The 18,590-nt window shown below is 45.2% G+C and overlaps 1 protein-coding gene across 1 annotated transcript in view; it reads left to right on the plus strand.

Moving 5' to 3' along the window:
- The first annotated feature begins 8,589 nt into the window (after positions 1-8,589).
- PIK3R5 (phosphoinositide-3-kinase regulatory subunit 5) overlaps positions 8,590-18,590 on the plus strand; it is a 518,653-nt gene continuing 508,652 nt past the window's right edge. The window contains exon 1 of the mRNA XM_069654585.1: positions 8,590-9,179. The gene's annotated coding sequence lies outside the window, so the exon portion shown is untranslated. The remainder of the gene's footprint in view (positions 9,180-18,590) is intronic.

Below are 18,590 nucleotides of genomic sequence, written 5' to 3' on the forward strand. Positions count from 1 at the left end.
CCAAACTTCCAAGGGGCACCACAATTCAAGAGCCGGGCTATGCTGTTTTTATGATTCTTGCCAAGAACCTTGCTAGAACCCAGAGATCCAAACCAGTAGAGCAGAGCTGTAACCCAGAACCAACCCGTCATATCCAGTCCAAGAAGCCGTGCAGAGACCCATTGCCGTGCTGTGTGCAGAACCGGGTGCCTGAGTCCTGTCTGGTCGGCGAGCCGAATTCCAGTCCAAAACTTTTGACCAGATCCTGACGGGCCTATTCATATGCCGAAACCATAGTTGTGAGTATCTAGCATAGAATTGTCCATAGCCAATCTCTTATCTTTAAGTAATCCTATCCAACTCATTCCAACATATCCAGAACTGCATTGTAGAATCTCTTCTGTCTGTCCTGAAATCCTTCTTTTATCCATATAATCCTGTGATAATTGTAGTGATAAATCATCTTTGCGGTAATATATATTTACTGAAGAAAGGCAAGTGTCGCAGCGGACAAAGATCAGGCAGAGGCGCCTCTGGAATGGTGTCTGTACCATTGGTATCTCACATCTTCATAGCTTCCCTATTGTTAAGAAATCCTTGTTTGTAATCTTCAACAGCGCATCTCTCATTTGAAATTTTGACTCTTTTGAGAAAAATTGATCTTTACTAAAACCTTCATAACTTCTGAACCGTACATGCTAGGAACGCAATTTAAGTGTCATTTTGAAGCTAACATACTCAGCTTTCAAACAAATGGTTTTGCCACAATCGCATTTCTTGCGCTTTGAAAAGTTTGCTGCGATTCTGCATTTGGCTCAATTTCATCCAATATAAAACAGCTATTCTTTGCATTCAATCACTGAATTCAGTTTCCTATCTCCCAGTTATCCCACCATCATTGCTAGTGTTTTCCTGAAGTTATCCAAAGCAGCTACCACTAGTTCTGAATCCACTTTAGAGAGTTTTTCAGTATTTTTCCCATTCACTACAAACCACATTCAAAGCATTTGACCTGTTTAAAATCATTCCTGTTTTCTCTAAGCTTGCTGGGGGAACTGGGAGTGAGACTGCATTTGTTGATTGTATATCCCTGAAACCTGTGTTCCTTCATTCCATCTCTTCATACTGCATATTAAGGGGGGATTGAGTAGTATCAGGGGGAAGAGTGATTACATTGCATTTGATTGAAATCATATCAAGTTATTTTTGTGCTGCATTAATCTTATATCAATGCATTTCATTGTACCCATACTAAGTTTTATCCTATGCTACATTATTCTTTTCATCCAGATTCCTATTGATTAAAGAGATTGTTCATTACTGTAATATTACCCAACGCTGATCAAGGTATAAATATGAATCGTGTGATATCCAGATATTGTTTATAATTCATATAAGTTTAATATATATATTGTTCAATCCTTTAAATAAATCTTTTACATTTGTAAAACAACCTTCTTCTTGGTTCAGTGAGACCGGGGGGGTTCATAGTGATGGCCGTGATATATGGGTACATTGTTCAGAAATAAAAGAACTTTAGACATAAAAATATATAATTAAGGGTTCCATCTGGGCATCTCACGCTAGGCATGGACTTAGTTGGAGTGCTGGGTTCAAACCACTTACACCAAATAGGCACCAAAGTAGTCCAGTGGCAGAGTTGATGGTGGTATATCAAGCCATCCTCACTGCAGCACACCACAAACTCAAAGAACTGGTTATAATCAATGATTAGGTTAGGAATGGGTTTGTGGAACACCAGATTAACTGGAAAATGTGTGGCATGCTGTGTGTGAACAATAAAACATGAATGCATGGGAAATTAATTCAATCAATTGATGATCTGGCAAACTTTAATGAGATGACCATTTGTTGGAAAAATATCGGAGGTCACTTCAAAATAGAAGGACCAGACAAGACTGGGAATGACTTGGCTGACCAGGTGGCAGAAACCAGAGCCATACACAGGGATTTCATTGGAACCGAATCCCTGTTGGGGGAAATCCAAGTCATTGCTGTTACCAGGTCCCAAACCCATGGCAACAATGAACTTTCAACTGCCCAGTGGCGTAAATAAACCCCAGATACAGATTTGATTACTGCATACAAAGAGGACCTGATTATTGGGAAATGTTATTAACATATTGAAGACCCTGTGAATTTTCCTCTGACAGAATCTGATTATATTGGGAAAGAGGATCTGTGGGTGTTGATGAAGTTTTTCAAACTGTTCAGAATCCAGGACGGGTTGTTGGTACAGAGATCCCTATCTGGATGTGACCAGTGGGTGGTACCTACTTCATTCCGAAGCCTGATGTTGAGTCACGCCCATGATGTGCCACTGCCGATCATAGGAGGTTTCATATGACATAAGAAATCTTGTGAGAGGTCACATATTGCCCACACATTGGTCAGGATCTCAACCTCTACTTATAGGCATATCTTTTATGTGCTCAATTTCAGCTACGTTCTATCACACACAGAGCTCTCCTACAGACAAGGGGAATGACTCTGCCTTGGTCAGATTTGCAAGTCAATTTCATCGGGCCAGTGATTTCCTCCTCTATAGGAAACAAGTACATGCTGACCGTAACATGCTTCTTTACCAATTATGTAGAATATCATCCAGCCCTGAATGGTAAGGCAAAGATGGCTATCACACTAATGATCAACCACATCTTCTCTTGTTTCAGCCTCCCGCAAATGATTGAGTTGCACTGAGGAAATCACTTTACCAGAGAGGTGATGACAAAGATGTGGGAGATTCTAGGGGTAAAAAGAAAACTCCACATTGCCTACCACCAAGCCTTGAGTGGGGGAGTTAAGAGGTAGAATAAGACATTTTTGGGCATCTTGAAGAGGTTTGTGGTCGACTCTGGACCTACTTGGGACATCTGATTACTTCTTCTCCTATTGGCTATTAGGTCCACACCATCTTCTGCAACTAAAATGTCTCCATTTGAGCTCATGACTGGATGAAAGATGGTGCTACCTCAGCATCTGCTCTACAGAACTCAAGAGCAGACAGTGATAAACACGTCTACTACCCATGAGTACATTGACCATTTAAGATAACTCCATCAGAATGCTTTTGCTTATGCTCAGTGCAATTTATTAAAGTCCGCGGAAGGAATGAAAACCTACTACGACTTAAAGACTCCCAAGAAGGAGTACAAAGTAGATGACAGGGTATACCTGTAGAATTTTCAAAGGAACCAGACTAAGGAGCAGAAGTTAATTTCCTCTTGGTGCCGTGCATTTGAAATTGTCGACAAAATCTCACCTGTTTCCTATAAGATCTGCATCCCTAAAGTAGAACCTATGGAAGAGAAATGGGTCAATATCAATCAGTTGAAGAGCTGTCTCCACCGAAAGGCTTTAGGAACGATTAAGGAGCCCAATGAGGGTAGAGCCCAGGAACCATCTGAAGAGTGAAAAGAAAGAATGGAAACCCCAAGGGAGAACATTACATATATACAGGGAGCAAAGTGATTCATACTCAAAATGAATGTATACAAATCAGGATGAGAAAAAAAATGTTTGTAGACATGTTCCTGTAAGTAAAATCAATGTCAATGTGTGGATGTGGTTGTGATTGTATAAGTATAAGTATGATGTTTTGTTTTCAAATTGTATGCCTATTTACTCGGGGGAATTAGTACTGTATAAGATACATTTTTACTCATCTCTGCAGACTCAATACCTCCTTTACCTTCACAGCCTGGGGGTAGGAGGTTCCAAAAAGCGAGGAGTTCCAGGACCATACCCCAAAAATCCAAAGAGAGGGGTGCAGGCGAAAGCACCCACTTCCTTAGGATGTGAAAAGGAGTGGATCTACTCCAACGAGAAAACAATACATACAATGGAGAAAAGAACACTCTCCCTTGCTCTTTTCTATGAATTATCTGAGTCAGAGAGTCAAGGGGGGGACTTGTGGGGTGCAAATACAGCCCCAATGTTACAGAAACCAAAACTGGTTGGTGTTGAGACCCATTGGAATATGCAGGCCACTTGATTTCCGGCATGAAGCCTAGTAAATGAACAAAAATTGGCCTCTTTCAAGTTGAGAGGAACTCAAGTGAAGGAAAGTGTGCCTGAAAACTTAAAACTGCTGAATGTGCCCAATGCATTCCAAAAGGTATGTGTTGCTGCAAATGCTGTTTTATGAACTGAAAAGCTACCAATTAACTGGAAGTGACCGATAGCAGCATGATACATTAACTTCTATGCAACATAAGACTGTGATCCAGGAACCAAGTGAAGCCGGGCATATTGCATTTGATACAAATAAAAACACTTACTTTCCAACATCCAAAATGGCATAATTCAAAAGTTGTTTTAAAAGTGAACACTGGTTTCCCATGGCAAACTATGGCCAATGTGTGAACAATGCAGAAAGGGATACTCATGTCTTTTCAACTATTATATTAAAGAAATACTTTACTCATGGACAGTAGGCCCAGATGCAATACAAAATGTCATATGTAAAACACATTTTTTCAATTTAAAATGCTATTCTTTCAGGATTATTTACATAGCTTATTTTTCCCCATTGAACTAAAGCTTGTGTCATCGGAATTCTGACCTCAAAAACCTTTGGCTGGGCCAACTAGGAAAAACAGGTCTGTTTCCGTTAAATCCAAAGAAATACAAAGATTTTAGATCAAAATTGTGAAAGGGTCGGATAAAACAGCCAACGGGACTGTCTTGACCCAAATAAACTGCCTCTCAGAGCAACAAATGGATCTTTAAAGACTGTATAGGAACAGACATTACTGTTAAGCAGGTGTCCAAGTCATGTGACTTGGAAGAAATGCAAACTCATCAGGGGTGAGCTAGATGTGAAACTGCAGGCTTCTATATTAATGATCGCGATTTAAAACACATTGGACACATTTATGTTAATAATAGGAGAACCCTACATCGTGATGGGCTCATTCAGGACTAATTTCAAAGATCATCAAAAGCCAGTCAGTTTCAACCATATCCGCTATACATGACCAACCCATCGACACCTCCCCAATGAAGTGTCTATTCCATGACTTCCCCGGACTACCCCGGAACTCCAAGAAACTGGCACGGCCTTTGCATGCTCCTTGCGGTACGAGCCGTTCTGCTCTGTTGGCTACGCCCCGCACCTCCCACTCATGCTCAATGGCTCAGGCACTTACATGGGCCTCAGACACCGAGGAGACCTGGTCTTCCCTACAACCCATACATTCGAGGCCCAGAGATGTCTGGCTCAAATTCCGCTCCAATATGTCATATTTAAATGCGACACCGTATACATCTTACCCAACTAGTACGCCTATTCACATAGGTTCTACATCCTGAGTTAAGGTGTTCCTCACCTTGAATTTACCCCATATGGGTTCTTGATGAAAAGGTTTGCAATGGATGTAGTAACTGTATGCCTATATTGATTCTACTGTACCTACCTGTACTTGCCTTGTGCTAAGTTTGCCTATGTTGTGCTGCCAAGCCATATAATAAAAAAAAGTTTTTTTAAAAAAAGGCAGTCAGTTCTGATTAATATTAACCATATTCCATGTGTGTAATTTGAGTTAGAGATGAAAATGGGTTTGTGACCCTCCTATAAATCAGAAAAATACGCAACATGGTGAGCTGATAGAAAGAAATATTAATGTGTATTTTGTGAAGTTTGATATTTATAACTATTTCAGCTCATGAATAGAGCACAAAAAATGACAGCTCCTCCCAGGAAGGTCATGCTGTGATAAAATGAGTGTCCCCCGATTTGTCAATTCAAATGTATATATGTTTATGCAGTTATCTAAAAGAGAAGACAGTGGCCATGTAGTAACATTCTGAGAAAACCAAATATGTAAAAACAAATGTCAATTGAAATGATGCATTTCTTTAATCCCCTCATTATCCATAATTCAGACTACCTAATCTCCTTGTCCTATCGGCTGGCAGTGGGAGGGTTGGTGGGAGGGGGAGGAAGAGAGTTGTCCAATTACGAAGAGTGGAAATATGGATAATGTGTATGCATCATCGGCACTATATAAAATACATTTCCAATATAAAAAAAATAAAAAAAGACAACTAGCAAGAGAGACAACGAGAGACCAAAAGAAGGAGAGAAAGAACAACCAGAGAACAGAGATGAAATCCTAACCAAGACAGACCGGAGCCCCTGGGACTTTTGCTGGGGACTTCTGTTTGGAAAGCTGGGAGCCCTATCTGAGAGAGGCCTGTGGCTGTCAGGACATTGCTGTCGATAGAGGCATGAGATCTGAGCTGCTTACCTGTTTCCAAATGAGGGTTGGCCTCCTGAGTTGAGAATAGAGACCTCCTATATAAGTAGATATATCCCCAAAACTATCCATTGTGCTGGGAACTACCTGCCTTAATACTTTCCTTTTAATTGTGGGTGGAGGGGTGAAACTGTGTAGATCCTTAGCACATTTAACTAAAGTTAATTCAATTAATTCCCATATAGAAAGGATCACAGTGTGAGTTTTGTTAATATTGAAAACTAACAAATCTCATTTCCAGTGTGTTACAGTCACTACAGCCGATGAAGTAATTGGGTAGCCCTATTTTCCCATGTATTCCCAAACAAGAATCCCAAAAAGCCCTGCATGTCATTTTGAATGTAGTGTGTTGTGTTCCAAAACGATTTTTCCCATTGAGTTTATTTCCCAAACCCTACTTTTCTGAATAAAAAGCCCAAATGAAATTCTCAATCTATTCCCACTCCCTGAACCTTGCCTTTGAAGTCAGCGGTGTCACAGATGAAATGCCTGGGGGCGTGGAGGGACACTGGGAGAAAAAAGAATGTTGGTCAACGAAGTGAAGATTTTACATTATTAATGTTTATTATGTGTGAAAGTGCAGAGAAATCCCTTTGTGCTGATTTGAAATTCAATCTGTGTTGTGGTTGCAATTGAATGTTTATTCAAAAATACATGTTGGTCATATTGATGAAAACAAATTTCATAAGTGGTTATTGTGTTGTGCCACAGAGTTGTTGGTTTGTGTTGTTGTAGAAAACTTACTATCAATTGTGTAAATGTAAATAAATATATATTATTACTTCTATAAACCAGCCTGGTTCCTAGCTTATTGGTGATACAGGGGGTATCAGTTGAGTGGTATTATACAGGTTGGAGACCTAACCAAATTAGAATCTGCTAAGCACTTTGTTGTGCGACACCTCGATTGGGGTGAGGAGGAACTCCCCGAGTTCAGAGTGACCGTCCAATAAACTGTGGCAATGGAGGCTGACCAGGTTATATGATGGTTGAGCCAGAACATAAGAGATGGAACCAGGGTATATGATGATGGGACCAGGACATATCGTGATTAGGCCTTAGCATTTCAGTACTGGGATCAACACATATAATGTTCGAGATAAGACGTAAAGCTGAATCAGCACACTTAGGTGGGTTGTTCAAGGCATACAGTGACATCACTGGACAATATGGTACCTGAACCACAAGATATGAGTTTGAATCAGGATATATGGTGGTGGAACTGGGCAATATGGTAATTGTGCAGAACCGAAGGATATGGTGGCAAACACAATTGCATGATTTTACACAACCAGACGTAATGATGAAAGAAAGACATAGGAAATGGGAGCTGAACCAGAGCATACGGTGGCAATACTTCAACACAGAGTGGCAGAACCTTGCCATGTGTCTACTGAACCAGTGTATATAATGTTGTAAATAAGACATTTGAAGGCTGAGCCAAAGCATGTTATGGCAGACCCAGGGCATTTGGTGGTGGAGTACGCATGCAGATTGAACCAAGAAACATGATACAAACCGATCACATAGTGGCAGAACCATGACATTTTAAATGGCACCAACACAAGTGAGACAGAAATAGAGCACATTCTGTTGAAACCAGGTCATGTGCTGCAAGGGCATACAGTGGTGGAAATAAGGCATATTATGACACGCTGTGGCAATATGGGGGTGGAACTAGGACCTGTAAGAAAACAAACTGGGCATATAGTAAGCAGGGTTGGTGTGCATGGTGACAAAAGCAGAGTAAAAAGTGGCAGAACAAGAAGGCTGACCCAGGACATGTCCACTGATGTTAGTATCACACCTCCACCGTTAATTGCGAAGCTCGCCCGTATCGGTGCCCACATCTGGCCAGCAGTGGCGAGAGGAGTCGCACTTTTCGATGCCCTTTCCTACAGTGTATGTTCTGTTTGGAAGTGCGACCGCTCGTGATCAAGAAGAGGTTCATGAGTAGTTCGCACGGTTTGGATGCTACTGTCACCGGGGTAGTGAGAAAGCAGCGGATACATGAAGGAGTAGTGAGTGACAGAGGTGTGGGGGCGGGAGGGAGCAATGAGAATGATGTGCCTCGGAAGGAGGGAGGAGTTGGGCGAAAACAGCCACACGCACACGCACGCACACACACACCCGCACGCACACAGTTCCTCGTCCGGCCTCTTACAGTAAATTGTTTCCACACTGTTCTGTGTGGCTGTGAAAACGAGGTCTTCCTGTTTATCTGCCAGTTGCTTTTAGACCAGCATCCCTGGGAGGGGAAGCTGTGGGCACGGGGGCAGCCTGGGTGGGAGGGGTGCGTATGAGGGGGCAGTTTCTCTTGAAATAGTATGGAGTCACCCCGCTCCCGACCTGCCTCCCACGCGCCTCCCAGCCGAGCTCCGGGGTAGTAACAGCGTGTGTAGGCAGTGTACAGGTGTTTATCAACGGGAGCTAGAGCCGAGGAAAGCCCGAGCAGCAGAGGGACGCGTGTGTCCAGAAGGACCCCCCTTGCAGTGAAACCCATCACGATTACTAACTGCCGCCAGCGCCAGGATGCGACAGGCCAACTAACTGCCGCCACCAACTGGAGCCCTGCAGTCGCCACTGAGCCCAGCCGCGTGTAGCCAGGAGTAGAACCGGGATGGCGCTGTCTGGGAACAAACACCCGGACCAGGCAGAAATGCTCCCGCCATGAACTAGCGCAATTCAGACAACTAACTCCCGCCAATGGCAATAGCCGCCCGTTTAGGCAACCGACCTATCAGTTCTCCAGTCAACTAACAATAGCCAGGGGCACGAGTCTCCAGAGAACTAACTCCGACCCGGGGTAGGAGCCAACCTGACTACTAACCGACCCGAGGACAGAAGGCATTTTAGATCCCTGGAAGGAGGGCATCGGGGCATGGATGAGAAAGAGCCCGGCATGCCAGGCAATAGCAGGTGAGTGCCATCCTCATACCTTTCCTAATCGTGCCCCTGCACTGCATAGCGCTATAACGACTAGGCGCAAACTGAGTTTTAAAACCTTAGAACACCCAGGTCGCGTCACTATGTACAATCTGCTGCAGCTTCACAAACTCCAGCAGTACTAGTGAGAGGCCCTATACCACCTTCCATATCACCCACAGTATCCCCAGTAGTCGTATCTGCAGCAGCAGTACCCGCGGCATCGGCGTACTTGCCACTTGTATTGCATCCCCACGTGCAGCAAGCGCCCGCTGCCTTATCACGATTCTCGCCACCATTAGAGCTGCACGCAGCACTACTTGCCGCCAGTGCCAGCTGAACCACTTGCGTGCTTTCTACGGTACCTTACTTATTACATTAAAAGTATATGCATGTGACTATATCTACACGCTTTCATGTAATTTGATGTCACACGGCGCGTCGCACTGGAGAATTTTAGGAGCTGATGAAACTGACGATGTTGAAATGCTTGACTTTATGCGGAAAATTCCCACGTGAAAGGCATAGGGGATATGTCATGGTTTTCTACCACTGGGGTGGATTTTTAGGAGTTCATGGCATCGTTGGCATCAGCGGTCTGCAACCTATGGATCCCCAGATGCTTTGAACTACATCTCCCATCAGCCAAATCCAGCATAGCCAATGGTGCGGGACCACGAGAGCCATAGTCCAACACATCTGTAGCGCCACAGGTTGAAGAGCACTGGATAGGTTGCTGGCATTGGGGACATTTTAGGAGCTCATGGCATTAGGGCAAATTCATGAGTGTATGCCAGGCTATAATATATATACAGTCATGGTCCTACTAGGGTTTCTGCCATTCAGCCGTGCAAGTGCATTGATGAGAAGTGCCGGGGGAGGGGGACTAAAAGGGGGAGCAGAGGAGTGGGCAAGTGCTGGAGCAGGGCCCAAGAGGGAAGTGCTAAGGGGAGCCAGGAGGAGCACCTCAGGCTAAGTTCTAGTATAGGCAGCTCTCAAGGGTGTTATGTGGAGCCACCAGGCATGGTCCCACAGGGCAATGCATGGGGGGTGCTGGTAACGACTGGGAGGAAGGCCCTGGGAGCATGTGGGGTTCATGAGGATCAGGCTGCTGGTCGCAGCGGCTGTGGGATGATTCGCAGGGAAGGGAAAAAGGAAAAGAGGTAGAAAAGCAGAGTTTTGAGTAGTTTCTGGAACTTGAGGAGGTCCGCCTCAAATCTGAGAGGGGCACGGAGGCTCTTCCAAAGGGAGGCACCAGCCGCAGGGGGAGATCTGCCCACACTCTCTGCTTAGAGAAACGTTTGCCAGTAAGAGAGTTGAAATTAGAGGAGCGCAGGGTTCTAGCAGGGGAGTATTATGGGAGGGAAAGTTGGAGCTAGCCTGGCTCCAGGCCCCAGGATGCCTTGCGGATGATGCAGAGGGTCTTGAATTTGATCCTTGCAGCCACCGGGAGCCAGTGGAGATATTTTAGGGCTGGAGAGATGCAGACCCTGTGCCTGAGGCCAAGGTTGAAGATAGGAGAGTGGGAGGTTTCGGAAAAGGCTGTTGCAGCAGTCCAGCCTGGAAAGGACCGGAGCTCTGGAGACATTGAGCTTCTGGGGGAAGGTGAGAAAAGGAAGAATGCCTCTGAGGAGGTGGAGCTGGAAGCAGGACTTTTGGGAAGGTCCATGATGTGAGGGGTGAAGGAGAGAAATAGGGTGATAGGATAGAGCCCTAGGGGACACCACAGGTAGAGAGGGTGGCAGAGAAGGAGAAAGGGTCCAATTGCAACTGTGAAGGGCGGTTAGTGAGGAAAGAAGTCACCCGGTCCAGTGCCCAGTCAGTGATGCTGAGGGAATCAGAGTCATTTTTTGAGGATGGAATGGTTGACAGTGTCAAAGGCAGAGGAGAGATCGAAGAGAATGGGAACAGCAGGAGAGTTGGAGTCAAGATTGGTGAGCATGGTTTCACGGGTGTTCAGGAGAGCAGTTTCCATGCCTCTGGCTGCCCGGAATCCAGATTGGTGGTCATGAAGCAGCCAACAAGATCAGTGTGGAGGGCCAATTGGGGGAGTGCTAACTTTTCCCAGAGTTTACCCCGGAAGGGTGTAATAGACATAGGCCAGTAGTTAGCCGGGCAGGAGTGGTCAGCAGATGGCTTCTTTAAGAGAGGGTGCACAAGGGAGTGCTTGAGGGATAGAAGGAAAGAGCCAGAGTTGAAGGAGTGGTACAGATGTCTGCAAGGGCCGGGGCAAGAGAGGAGATGTTGTCGTTAATGGTTCTAGATGTGCAGGGGAGCACCTTTTTGGAGGAGGCCTTCATAGAGCGGATCACTTTAGTGACCTTGTCCAGTGTTATGGGCAGGAGGGAGGAGAGTGAAGGGGGTGGCCGGAGGGGGGGCAAGGGAGGCAGCCAGGGGAGTGGGAGAGGAGAAGTGGGTGGAGGAGAGTGTGGTCAGGATATCATGAGTTTTGGATGTGAAGTGGGAGGCCAAGCCAGTAAAGAGGGCCTGAGAAGGAAGGAGAGAGGAGGAGACTGCAAGTGGATTGGCAAGTTCCTTGCAGGTTTTGAAAAGTGTGGCCGTGTTCTTGGAGGCTCCAGTGATGTGGGCTTGGATGTGAGCCTAATTTCTGGAGCAGATAGGGAGGCGATATTGCCTTTGCAGCAAGCGGCAGGCCAGTTTGTCAGAGGATGAGCCCAACGTCTGTCACTTTCTTTCAGCAACTCTGCACTTGCGTTTCAGAGATGCTAGATCGGAGTCGTACCAGCTGTTGTTCTTGGTGGCAGGTTTTAGACAGATCCCCAGGGCAGGGGCAAGGATGTCAAGAGTGTCGCAGATGGCTAGATGCAGATGAACAAGGACAAAGTCAGGGAGAATTGGGAGAGTTGAAGGTGGAGGCAAATCCAGCAACTGACACTTGCTTCATTGGTCGAATGACAGTGAAGGAGGCTGGCAGTGCAGGGGGTGGCTCGGATAGAGGGCCAATGGACCCCAGATAGGAGGAAAGGAGAGAATGGTGGTGACGGCTTAGAGATGAGGATGTCACTAGAGATGATGGCATCAAGTGTGTGGCCACCAGAGAGAGTCGAGCGGAAGGAAGAATAGTGAGATAGAGGGAGTCACAGAGGACCCGGAACTGAGAGGTGGATGATTCAGGAGAGTCGAGGTGGATGTTGAAGTCACCAAGGAGGAGGAGTTGAGGGAGATCAGGCAAGATTGGCCCATTCAGATGGAAAGAGGGAGATAGGGCCAGGTGGTCTGTAGCTAGTGGCAAAGGTGAGAGAGAAAGTGGGGAGACCCCCAGCCTACAGACGAGGCTTTAAAAAGAGGAGTAAGATTGAGTATGAATGATGGAAGCATCATTGTTGAGCAGCAGGTGAGAAGGGACATGGAATATGGCACTGTACTGCTGAGCAACGGCTGAGGAGACCGTGGAATATTGTACTAGACTAAACCTGAGCAGTTTGGTGGAACAGGGTGAATTATTGCACTGGACTGCTGAGCAGAGGGTGAAGAGGGGGGTTGAATATGGCAGCTAGCTGCTGAGCAGCAGGTGAGGAGGAAGTGGAATATTGCACCAGACCCCGGATCAGTGGTTAGGAGGAGGGGATATTGCAATGGTCTGCAGAGCACTGGATGAGGAGGGGGTGGAATATTGCAAAGGATGGCTGAGCAGCAAGTGAGGAGTGGGGTGGAAAATTGCACTGGACTTATGAGCAGGGTTCGATGAGGGGGTGGAATATTGCACTGGACTGAGGAGCAGCAGGTGGGGTGGGGGTGGAAAATTGTATGGTACTGCTGAGCAGTGGTAGGAGGAGGGGATATTGCAATGGACTGTGGAGCACCAGGTGAGGAGGGGCTGGAACCAGACTGCTGAACAGTTAGATGGAAGGGGGGGATTATTGCACTGGACTGATGAGCAGTGGGTGTGGTGGTGGGTGGAATATTGCATCAGACTGCTGACCACTGGTTGGGGGGGCAATATTGCAATGGGCTATGCAGCACCGGATGAGGAGGGGGTGGAATATTACAAAGGACTGCTGAGCAGCTGGTGGGGGTAGTGGTGGCATATTGTACTGGACGGCTGAGCAACAGGTGGTGGTAGGGGTGGAATATTGCACTGGACTGCTGAGCATCGGGTGAGGATGGGGTTGGAATATTTCACCGGATTACTAAGCAACAGGTGGGTTAGGCATAGAAAATTACACAGTACTACTGAGCAGTGGTTATGGGGGGGTGGGGATGTTGCAATGGACTGCGGAGTACCGGGTGAGGATGGGGTGGAATATTACAAAGGACTGCTGAGCAGCAGGTGAGGAGTGGGGTGGAATAGTGCGCTGGAGTGCTGAGCAGCAGGTGGGGCAGGGGTGGAATAGTGCACTGGACAACTGAGCAGTGGGTGAGGAGGAAGGAGGTGGATTATTGCACTGGACTGATGAGCAGTGGGTGAGGTGGAGGGTGGAATATTGCATCAGGCTGCTGCGCAGTGATTAGGAGGGGGGTATTGCAATGGACTGCAGAGCACTGGTTGGGGAGGGGGTGGAATATTACAAAGGACTGCTGATTAGCAGGTGAGGAGTGGGGTGGAATAGAGTACTGGACTGCTGAGCAGTGGTTAGGAAGGGGTGGAATATTGTATTGAACTGCTGTGCAGCAGGTGGGGCAGGAGTGGAATATTGCACTGGCCTGCTGAGCAGTGGGTGAGGAGGGGGTTGGAATATTGCACTGGACTGCTGAGCAGTGGGTGAGGAGGGGGTGGAATATTGAACTGGATTGCTGAGCAGCAGGTGGGGCAGGGGTCGAATATTGCACAATACTGCTGAGCAGCGGGTGAGCAGTGGTTGGAATATTGCACTGCTAAACAACGGAAGAGGACAGTGAAATATTGCAGTAGACTGCTGAGCAGAGGGTGAGAAAGGGGGTGGAATATTGCATTAGACTGCTGAGCAGCAGGTGAGAAAGGAGGTAGAATATTGCATTAGACTTCTGAGCAGCGGGTGAGAAAGGGGGTAGAATATTGCATTAGACTGCTGAGCAGCGGGTGAAAAAGCGGGTGGAGGTTTGAACTCGTTTTCTGACTCTGGATGAGTAGGGCGTGGAATATTGTACTGGACTGCTGAGCTGTGGCCTGTCTGCCTGAGCTTCTGGCAGTTTCAAGAATAGGGAGCCAGGAGGAGGAAGGTGGGAGGTAAGTACTTATACCGTTGGGGAGAGCGCAAGGAGTTTTGCTTTGGGGATGTGGAGAAGCAAATAGGGGGAAAGGACGAGGATGGAAGTGGTGGGATGCAGGAAAGATTGGACGGGAACACACTTTGTCCCATGGACTCATAATTGTTAAATGGGCTGCATTGAACTTTGCTGTAGTAGTTAAAGTACGTTAACCGGAACCAATCATAGTAGATTTTTATTCCATTGAGAAATAAATGTATGATCAATAACACCTTAATGAACACTGACAAACGTATCGAAGTGTATCCTATTTCGGCATGTCAACTGAAGAGATACGTTTTTACTACGTTAATTTCCAGATAATTCATAATTACACCTCTGTCTAGCCTCATAACTGCACCACTGCATTCAAGTGGTTTTTACTGAAAGATTTCCTGCCGAAGTATGAACGAGTGCGTGCATTTGATGTACCCACATCACATCTTGTAACTATTAAAGAGCCTGCCAGAAGTTGGAACGTTCCCTGAGATAATGGCATTGGGAAAAGATTGCTCTGAGGATATTTCATGGGTCCTTGATATCATTCTCCACGTGGGTTGGGTAGCTCCCACGTTAAGCGCTCGCCTCAGGCATGGAGCCACTCTACACCTCACGAGTTCAGATCCCAGCAGGGCTAACTCACCCCGTCCCCCTTCCAAGGGCCAGAAAGTGAGTACCATTAAATTGGGTAATAATAGCAGCAGTCATTGCAGCACTTAGAAGTGGGTGAATCTCAGATGAAGAGCTATATAAAAAAAAGAAAACTCCCGAGTGAAATTATATAAGTAGATTGTATTGTGGCTACTTTTATGGCAGCATGCATTAGGACAGTAAGTATTGGATCTCGTTACTGTGCTAAGTATTATGAACTGGTGGTATGTGTATTGCTCATAGAACGACTGCATTTCAGATAGTCCATAGGGGGTGGCATAGGAATACAAGACGTGTGGCAGGCATGACCTAGACGTATGGCATGGTGGACATTAAACTGTTAATGACATTAGTGCCATTTAACAAGCTGATAACAATAGGGACATTTCACGATTTGCTTACATTTGTGAAATGAGTGATATTATTGAGGACAACTCACAGGCCTATAGCTTTGGGGGCATTTCATAAACTGATGGATTTGGGTATAAGTCCATAGTTGATGGCACAATTTCATTAGTTGTTGAGTTGTTGGGATTGCGGACACTTCATAGACTGCTAACACCTGGGACATTTGGAGCATGACAATTGTAGTGTAACAGTTTCATGTATTTATATAATTGTGGAATTTCTTATACATGGGCAGAATTGGAAATATTTTATGGTTTGGGTGCTTTGAGCACATTACAGAATCTGATGACATGGCGCCCATTTTTTATCTTATACCATTATGGGCATTTTGTTGGTCGATGGCATTGGCAAACTTTCCTGGGCTGAAGGGTTGATGGAATTAATTCGATTTCATGGAATAATAATTGTATGGCGGGCATTTCCTAGGCTGGTGGCACTGGTAAAATTAATGTGCGGTGGGATTCATGGCATTCTTCTAGGGTGTTTGCATTGTATGAGGATATGCAAGGTTTGATGCCAGGGAGATATCTCATAGCTTAGTAGCATTGTTGGACTGCCTTAAATTGATGGTATGGGCAGCATTTCAAAAGTAATGGCATGTGTGGCTGTGTCATATAATGAGCAGATGGCATTGGTTTCATGCCACTAGCTGCTGTCATTTGTGACATTTCATTTGTTAATGCCAAGGGTGACACCTCATAAGCTGGTAGTATTGGGGATACTCAGGGCAGCTTTTAAATGGTTGATGCCACTGGAGATATGTCATGACTTCACAGCATTCGTAACATTTTCATGGTGAATGGTATTGTGGACATTTCGTGTGCTAGTGGAATTCATGTTATTTCAGTTGTCAGGGTATTTGGGACATTGGATGGGTTTATGGCACTAGGGGCTGTAAACACTATACTGCATTGGCAATAGCACATAGCTGGTTTGTATTAGGACATTACATGGGTACATTAATTTGGTTGACATTTTATGAGGTGCCATTAAGACGATTTGTGTTGATTTAGCATTTTGGAGATTTCATCGATGAATATAGAGGACAGCTCAGGGGCAACACGCTTGCCTTGAAAGCAGGACGACGTGGAGCAACACAGGTTTCGATCCCTGCTCCGCACTTAGAAATCTCTGGGTATTACAATTACAACAATATTGACATCTGTGCAGAGCTTGCTAACGCAGGTTCGAATCCCGTCAGGGCCAAACTCAGCCTTTCATCCTTCCGAGGTCGATAATGAGCACCACACACCGTGGGTAATAATAAGCAGCGCTCAGATACCTGAGGGTTCGTAGCGTTACATACATGCGAAATTATTAAAATTATTATTATTAGGGTCAATTCATGGATTGGTGATATTGAGTATATGTTGCATGTTGATGGCATTCATTACATTTCAAACATGGCTTACTGAGCAGACATGTAATCACATCCGGTGTTTGATGCCTTTGGTAATATATCGTGGCATCAGAAAAATGGAATTTGCTACCATTCCTGTGATTCCAGAGGATACTGACAATGTGGAAGAAGTATTGAGTTATTGTCATTGGGATATTTCATAGGATGTCGGTATCATGGACATGACCTCGATTGATGTCAAAGGGACATTCATTACTAAGGGCCTCACTGAAATTGAATTAGCCAACAACATTGGTGGCATTTTACAGGGTTATGTCATTGGGGCCATGTAATGCACTGATGGTATTGAGTGTTCCTAAAACAAACTGCATTGAGAGTATTTTCTGGAGTCATAGAATTGGCAACATTTAATTGGTTGATGACATAGCATTGGTTCATAGCATTCATGACATTTCATTGGTTGGAAGCAATGGGGGCATTTAATGTACCAATGACATTTATTCCATTTCACGTGTTAATTGCATTGGCGATATTTCATGGGCTGATGGCATTTAGGTCTCTTTATGGGTTTATGATATTTGATCCATATGATAGATTGATGGCTTTGGCAATATGTCTTGCCTCGATTGGTCAATGAACTAGGGTGACATTTGAACAGCTGATGGCACTGGAAGACATTATATAGCTTAGGGACATGGTTGACATTACAATGAAATATGGCACTGAGGTTATTTTGTGGGTCTATGCCATTGAAGACGTTTGTTGGATTGCTGTCTTTGCTAACAGTTAATTTTTTAGTATTTGAATTTGACATTTATTTGAGACATCGAGTACTTTTAATACTTTGCTAGCACCAGGAACACTTTGTGGGTTGAGGGCGCTGGAAATCTTTCAAATGCTGTTTATCTGGTGGCAATCTGGGGTTCATAAATGGAAATAATTCTGGGGCTTTGGGGGTATTTCATAGACTGACGACATTGAAACTATTGCTTAGCTTGATGGTCCTCCGGAACACTTAATTCATTGATGGCATTGGCAGCATTATTGTGAGTGCTTTCCCTGAAAGCAGTCCAGGGTTAGATGGCATTGGAGACTTTCCATGGGTTGGGCAATAAGGGGAGGTGTCATAGTTGTTTGTAATTGCTCTAATTTGGGACATTTCATGTGGTAATGTCATTGGAGAACATTCACACATGTCATAATTTCAAAGGTTTGTGGAATTGGGACCTTTTCTGCTTGCTGGTATTCAGGACTCTTCTCATCTTGCCGGTACCTGGCCCATTTCATTGCTTGTTGGCAACAGAGCTAGAAATATTCATGGGCTGATGCCTTCATGGGCTACATTGGGTTGGGTTGGTGGAAGCAGGGAAATGTCATGGTTTGGCACAGGTTGATGGCATTGGCAACATGTCCTGGGTAGATTGCATTCAGCACAATTTTCAGGCTGCTGGCATTAGGACATATTTTATAATTAATGGCATTGGAGACATGTCATGTCTCGATTACAGTGGGTACATTTCATTGGTTAATGGAAGACTTTATGAACCAATGGCAATGGGAAGATTTCATGGACTGATAACATTGGAGAATTTCCAAAGCACCGATGGCATGTCGAGGCATTGCACGGGTCGGTGGCATTGCGAGCATTTGACACGTTTATGCAAATAGCAACATATGTTGGGGTGATGTGCTCTGTGCCACTCCAAGAAGCAAAAGCATTGATATTTTGCATTTGGGATATTTGTTAGGCTGATGGAATTCGGTGCATTTTATGGTGTGATAACACTGACCACACATTT

Source organism: Ambystoma mexicanum, chromosome 3q (assembly GCF_040938575.1).
Source record: "Ambystoma mexicanum isolate Mex_15411 chromosome 3q, UKY_AmexF1_1, whole genome shotgun sequence".
Lineage (NCBI taxonomy): Eukaryota > Metazoa > Chordata > Amphibia > Caudata > Ambystomatidae > Ambystoma > Ambystoma mexicanum.